The sequence below is a fragment of the Mustela lutreola genome, chromosome 6, assembly GCF_030435805.1.
Source record: "Mustela lutreola isolate mMusLut2 chromosome 6, mMusLut2.pri, whole genome shotgun sequence".
NCBI classification, from domain to species: domain Eukaryota; kingdom Metazoa; phylum Chordata; class Mammalia; order Carnivora; family Mustelidae; genus Mustela; species Mustela lutreola.
In genome coordinates, this window is record NC_081295.1 from 4,377,920 (window position 1) to 4,385,997 (window position 8,078).

Genomic DNA, 8,078 nt, shown 5'->3' on the forward strand with positions numbered 1-8,078 from the left:
CTTTGGTAAAGATGCCTCCAATTCACTGGGGTCAATAAGAAACATATTTATTAAAAAAATATAAAACTATGAAAATACACCTGCTTTGCTTATGTATATTTCACAGATTGTATGAAATGAGATATTCACTCTATAAACTTCTGCCTCTTCTTTGAGCAAAGAAAAGCAGGTTTCCTATAATGACATCAGCTCTGGCACATTTTCGCCTACACTTTGCTCACAGTCTTCAAGACTGCAGCTCCTGACGGGGCTCCCAGATGGCCTCATCCACTCCTACGCTAGCTGTGGGATGAGAGGGCCCAGAGCCAGATGGGTCTACAACACGTCTAGAAGTCATGTTTCTTACCTTCTGTCTAGATTGGTGGCATTCTATTATTTTCCTCTTCTTCAACTTATTTTTTTTCTGAATAGGTAATTCCATTCACATTGTTAGAATATCAGAAGTATATAAAGGTATATAGTGAAATTTTCCTTCTATCTTATCTAGTGTGTGATAATTCTCAGAACCCCTTCCATAAGTAACCATGGTTACTAGTTGTTTTTTTTTTTTTAATGCATGTGACAAAAAAGTACAAATATATATTCCCCCTTCTCTTCAGATGAATACTGACACAATCCTGTGCACCTTGTTTTTTTCACATAATGATATGTAAATGAGATGGTCACAGACAGTTGAAAGGTCCATCAAAGTATATTCTCCCCTTCCAGAATAGCAGGTATAGTTCAAAGCAGCTGCTCAACCAGGAACCACACTGTATAGACTTCATGGGATATGGACATGGCCATAGGACTAGCTCTTTGAGATAGAGTGTGAGAAGTCCTACTCCCATCAGGTCAGGAGTTTTAAGAAGCAGATACACGTCTACCATGTTCTGTTCCATTCCATCAGTGGGAGGCAGACAATATGAGGTTTTAGAGGGCAGTGGGGCCAGGTGGGAAAAGGAAAAAATGTAATAATCTCCTTGTAATCTCTGTGAAAGTTAATAAAAGTGACCCTTTAGAATTAAGGGCCCAGCATCATCTTATAAAGAACTGCCTGCCAACCAGGAAAGTGAGACATGGCTTGGTCATGTTGATATACTGGGGTCTGGTTTCCACAATGGGTTAGCCTACCTTCTCCAATATAGAAATTGTACCATATTGATACATAAATGAGTCTCCTTGCTTTTGTTTCTGATTTTGTTTTTACACCTGTTTCCTATCCCCTTACAAGAATAAACTGTGGTTGCTGCAGACTGCCTTTCATTTTGTATATTTAAGTAGTTTCTAACTATTTGCCATTGCAGACGATGCTACTGTAGATGGAGGTGCACATCCATCATTTCCCATGTGAAAAATATTTCACAGAAATATTTCATTTTGAGTTGAAAATCTTATTTTAGTATTTATTTTCAATACATATGTCAAATAAGACCCATGTGCTACTAAAATTAATGCAAAGTATGTATATATATATTATTATAATAACACATTTTTATAAATATACATGTACATACACATGAATACAAATATATCGTTACATTGTTACAAATAATACATATACTATATACATGTATAGATACACACACATGTACACACATACATATATATTTTATGTATATGAGAAACAAATAATATATATGTTGTTTGCTTCTCTTTCAGAAGGGACAATACCAACAGCCAAAAAAACCCTGCAATTTTATGCAGCTCCATTTTGCTTCTTTGTAGACCATTTAGCCAGAAGCATCAACTCTTTGAATCAAAAAAAAAATCTGGTTAAGAGGTAAGATATGTTTATAAAAAATATATGTTTATAAAAAATAAAAAATTAAAAAAAAAAAAAAGAGGTAAGATAGCTGTCTGATCTTTGATATAGACCACTTGGAGTCATGGGTTTTATGATGCATTAGTTCATCCCTGCTCACACAGGAACCTGAATTTCTCTTATTTTATAAACATTCTGAAAATAACTGGTCATGTGTAAACACTTAAAAATTGAAAGAGGGAGAAACAGAAGCAAGGGGGTATTTCTTTGAGCAAGAAGAGGTTGTGGCGAGATCCTGGAAAACTATGAAAATCAACAGTTTTCCAAAGTCCACTTCAAGTCATTGTACTGCTATATAGTAGCAAAAGAACTGATACTCAAAGTTAGGACCCTGAGCTATGAAGGAATTATTAAGCCATACTTTATAGGCTATTTAAAAGCAAAAAAAGTATAATCATTTTTAATATTACCACCCCAAGGAATAAGCTTTGATGGTTACTTGGAAAGTATGTCCCTATAAAACAGTTCATTTCCTATCAATTCTGAGTAAATAAAGTGAGGACCAGAAGATTTCAGGTGCCGGTAACTCAGAGCTCTACCGAGCTCTACCATGTGTGTATGGCAAGAGGTAAGCTCTGAAACCTATTGGGAAAGGCTTTTAAAAAAATCATTTTTAATGGAAGAAGAGTGTGAATTTTCTAGTGGAAAAGCAAATGGCTTTCTGACATTTGTATTCTTCCATGGGCCTTGTTGTTGCGTGACCTGTGTAATATCCTTAAACATGCCCTTCTGACTCCCATCTGAAATAAATGATGTCCCCAGTGCCAGACTGTCCTGGCTCATTCATCAAGAACAGTATTTAATCGGAACTTAAAGTCGAGCAGAGGAGGCTCGTTAAAGTAACAGCGGGATGGAAACTCGGGCTGGGAGCTGTGGCCTTCTCCACAGGCTGCCCTGTCCTTTGACTTGCCAATTATTTTTGTCCACCTCCGACCTGCTGGCTCCTGCAGTAAGCACAGATTAAGCTTGTTCACTTCTGGGAGAGGAGACCTTGAAGGGAGGTCTTCCAGTGCTGCTGGTAATCAGGGCAGGTGCTCGTCCTTCAGGGTCACTGCTGAGTGGCCATCCAGCGTGGCAGCCCGAGACAGATGCTGGACAAGGAGCTGCTACGATTTAAGACACAGTAATGGTCCCCCAGCTATTCTTGACACAGCAAGGGATTAATTTCAGTCCTATATCTTTTGAGGCAACTGTGTTCTTTATTTCCTCTATGCTGTTTGGTGGATGCAATATTCTTTTCCACTTTGGATTTCAAATTGTTCTTTAATATTGCATGGGAAGCAGCTGCCACATGTCTCCCTCTCCCCACAAAGTGGGTTATGGAGACCCTCACTGCCTGCAGTGAAGTGAGAAGACTTTTTGGTGAGTGGTGCTCCATAAAGGACAAAATTATTAAAATGGCAATAAACACTGAGTTCTGTTCTCACTGAGACTGTAATAGGTCTTCAAATTTTGCAAAGAAACAGATGGGCTACAACTCCTTCCTTGATCTGGAATTAACAAATTCAACTTTCTGATTATGCTAATCTGAGGAGAGTTTAGCATAGAGCATATGTGTTTGGATTCAGGATATTTCTTATTTACAAGCAAAACTAAATCTAATTTCTCCTTCCCACTTTCTGAGGCCATTTTTGCAGATTTAAAAAACTTGTTTGGGGACCTTGAGAAAACATTCAGCTCTGTCTCAGAAACCAGGATCAGGCTCACATTTGTTTCACACCATTATCAAGTTGGTATAAACACATTTATTGCAATCATTCCTTTAAGAATTACACTAGGAAATCAAGTCTCCTGCCCCCAACCACCATCCTTAGTCTTTAGTCCCAGACCTAGAAAATATTTTGTCAACCACCACCCTCAACGTGAAAACAGTAGTCTTATGTTTGCATGATGCTGAATGGGTTATGAAACATTTTTTCCTTTTAAAAGAACTTAATATTTTAGGGGAGTTTTAGGTTTACAACAAAATTGAGAGGAAGAGATGTCTCACATTCCTCCCATGCCCACACATGCAGAGCCTCCCCCAGTATCAGCATCACTCACCAGAATAGTACATTTTATTTTACCAAGAATGAACCTGCATTGACACATCATACTCTCCCCAAATCGAAATTCACCTGAGGCTTCACTCTGGCTGTTGTACATTCTATGGTCCTGCACAAAAGTATAATGGCACGTATCCATCACTATGTACAGCATCAGACAGAGTATTCTCTCTGCCGTAAAACTCCTCTGTGCTTTGCTTATTCATCCATCCCTGCTTTCACCCTGTGACGACCACAGGTCTTGTTGTTGTCTCCATCATTTTGTGATTTCCACAATGTCACAGACTTGAAAACAGGCAGTAGGTAGCCTTTTAAGGTTGGTTTCTTTCACTTAGTAATATGCATTGAAGTTTCCTTGATGTCTTTTTATGACTTTTTATGATGGATCATTTCTGTTTTGCACTGAATCATATTCTCTTAGTTTATTTATTCATTCACTCACTGAAAGACATCTTGCTTGCTTTCAAGATTTGGAAATTATGAGTAAAGCTGCTATAAGCATCCATGTTCTGTTTTTTGTGTGGACAAAAGTTTTCAGTTTCTTTGGATAAATACCAAGGGACATGATTGCTGAATCTTACGATAAAGACATTTTTAGTTTTGTAAGAAACCACCAAACTGGCTTCCAGAGTGGCTGTACCACTTTGCATTCCCACTGGAAATAAATGGGAGTTTCAATTATCTCATTTCCTCACCGGCATTTGTGTTCTCAGTGTTCCCGATCTTGGCCGTTGGAACAGGTGAGTAGTAGTATTTCATTGTCATTTTCATCTGCATTTCTCTGATGACCCATGCTGTGGAGAACCTTTTGCATATGTTTATTTGCCAACTTTATGTTTTCTTTGGTAAGGAATCTGTTAAGGTCATAGGCTCCCCCCCCTTTTTTTTTTTTTTTGAAGATTTATTTATTTGAGGGTGGAGAAAGGGGCAGAGGGAGACAATGTCCAAGTAGATGCCCACTGAACACAGAGGCTGATTCAGGACTTGATCTCACGACCCATGAAATTAGGACCTGAGCTGAAACCAAGAGTAGGTCACTTAAACAAACCACCCATGTGCCCTATTGGCCCATTTTTAAAATCAAGTTGTTTGTTTCCTTATTTCTGACTTTTTTTTAAATTAAATTTATTTATTTTCAGCATAACAGTATTCATTATTTTTGCACCACTCCCAGTACTCCATGCAATCCGTGCCTGCTATAATACCCACCACCTGGTACCCCAACCTCTCACCCCCCTGCCTTGTATATTTTGGATAAAAGTTCTTTATCAGATGTGTCTTTTGCAAATATTTCCTCCCAGTCCGTGGTTTGTCTTCTCATTGTCTTGAGATTATCAATCACAGAGCAGAAGATTTCAATTGGAATGAAGTTCAGCTTATCAGTGATTTCTTTCATGGAGTATGTCTTTATTGTTAGGTCTAAAAAGGCCCCACCACACCCAAGGTCATCTAGGTTTTCAACTATGTTTTAGGAGTTTAGTTTGGGTTTTACATTTGGATCTGTGATTCATTTTGAGTAAATTTTTGTGAAGGATGTGAGGTCTGTGTCTAAATCACTCTTCCTCCTCCTCCTCTTCTCCTTCCCCCTCCCTGTCCCCTCCTTCCTCCTCTACCTCCTCTTCCTCTTCCTCTTCCTTCTTCTCCTTTGCACGTGAAAAAGACTACTTGGTCAAAGATGATAGTGCTTCTACTCGTTCATCAAAAGTTGACACTATTTATGAGGATCTGTTTCTGGGCTATCTCTATCCTGTCACTGGTTTATATGTCTATTATTTTGCCTATACCACGTGGTCTTTTATACCTACTAGTAGTAGGTTTATGGTAAGTCTTGAAGTCAGGTAATGTCGGTCTTCTAACATTGTTTTCTCCTTCAATATTGTGTTGGCTATTTAGGATCTTTTGTTGGCCCATATAATCTTTATAATCAGTTTGTTGATATCCATAAAGTAACTTATTGGGATTTTTATCAGGATTGTATGGATTCTATAATCAAATTGCAAATTACTGACATCTTGGCAATATTGTCTTCCTACCTGCAAATATGGAATATTTCTTAATTAGTCCTTTTATTTTAGTTCATCAAAACTTTATAGTTTTCCTAATATAGATCTTATACATATTTTGTTTGCTCATACTTAAGTATTTCACTTTTGAGGTGCTGATGTAAATGATACAGTGTTTCTAATTCCTAATTTCACTTGTTCACTGCTGGTATGTAGGAAAGCAATTCATTTTTGTATATTAATTTTGTACCCTACAACCTTTCTATAATCTCTTACTTAGTTGCAGGAGGGTTTTTTGGTTTTGTTTTTGTTTTTTGTTTTTTTGTGGATTCCTAAAAAGTTATTACATAGATGATCATGTCATCTGCAAAAAAAAAAAAAAAAAAAGAAAGAAAGAAAAAGAGAGAGAGTTGAGAGAGAGATTTATACTTTTTATCAGTCTATATATCTTTTACTGTTTCTTTATCTAACTACGTAAACAAGAACTTCTAGTACAAAGTAGAAAAGGTGTGGTGAGAGGGGGCATCCTTATCTTGAACTTGATTTTAGTGGAAAAGCTTTAAATTCCTCACCATTAAGTATGACGTTAGCTGTAACATTTTTTAAACGAAGTTTATTAAGTTAATGAAGTTCTCTTCTATTCCTAGTTGATTGTGAGTTCTTATCATGAATGGGTGTTGGGTTTTGTCAAATGTTTTCTTATGCATCTATTGATATGATGATATGTGATTTTTATTTTTTAGTCTACTGATGTGATGGATTACATCATTTGATACTTGGTTGGAGAACAAACTTTGCATATCCTGGATAAATCTCACTTGGTTCTGGGGTATAATCACATTTATTTATTTATTTATTTACTTACTTACTTACTTATTTAATTTGCTCAAATTTTGGTGAAGATTTTGCATCCATGTTCATGAAAGATAATTGGTTTGTAATTTTCTTTTCTTGTAATGTCTTTGTCTGGTTTGGGTATTAGGGTGCTACTTGCTCCACAGAATTAATTTAGATGTATTTCCTATGCTTCCGTCTACTGAAAGAGCTTATAGGAAATTGATGTAATTTTTTTTCTTACATATTTGTAGAATTCACCAGTGAGTTCATTTAGCCTGTTGCTTTCTGTCTGGAAGTTATTAGTTTCTGATTTTCTTTCTTTAATAAATATAGGCTTATTTATGTCATCTACTTCTTTTTGTGTGAGTTTTGGTAGATTGTGTTTTTCAAGCAATGGTCCATTTTCTTAGGTTATTAGATTTGTGGGCATAGAGTTGTTCATAGTATCCTTGATTATCCCTTTAATGCCCACAGAATCTGAGGTGATGTCTCTAATTTCTGATATTAGTAAATTTGTATCTTTTCTCTCTCTTTGCTTAGTTAGGCTAAGGCTTATAAACTCTATCAAATAAAGCATTTTCTCATACATCATTTTATTCTAATATTTATTTACTCACCTAAATGATTTTGGACACTGTTTTTGCATCTTAAATCTAAGCTCAGTTTGATCAAGTAGGGAATGTCCAAAGATCCTTAGACTGTCACATTAAATATAAAATATTAATTCCTCTGAGAAAGTTCCCCAGGTTGGGTCCTGGAATCACCTGCATCAAATCAGTATTGCCGAGTTGGGGGTGATGTTCTCAGTTAAAGGGTTTGGTTTTTGTTGCACTCAGGTATCAGTCAGAATCTCTTTGGTGGCATGGACTCTGCATTTTGAGCCTTCTCCAGAGTGACTTTTCGCCCAAAAATCTGTGCCTTATCAATTCCTCACAACTATAATGGCTTAGAAGTTAAGTTCTTTCTCTCTTAATTCCTGCCCTTAATAATTTATTTGGGTTTTCAAAATATTGTGGAAAATACGGCAATAGTTTCTATAATCTTCCGATTAATTACTTAAGATGAATAGTTTATTAAAAATTGAAGGTAATTTTACAAAACCCCAAGTGTAGAGTGTGGTAGAGAGAGTAGGTGTTTTAGGATGTTTTGCTTCCATGTTCTGCTCCAAAAGATTTTGGTTACCACAATGAGGCCAGTTAACACCTCTGTTCACTTCACACAGTCATCTTTTGTGTGTGGGGAGAGAGCTTTCAAGAATTACTCTATCAGCATCTCCCAAAGACACAACACAGTCTTTTAACTATAGTTTACCATGCTGTACCTTAGATCTCCACACCTTATTGTCTTATAACTGCAAGTTTGTACCTTTGACCACCTTCACCAATTTCC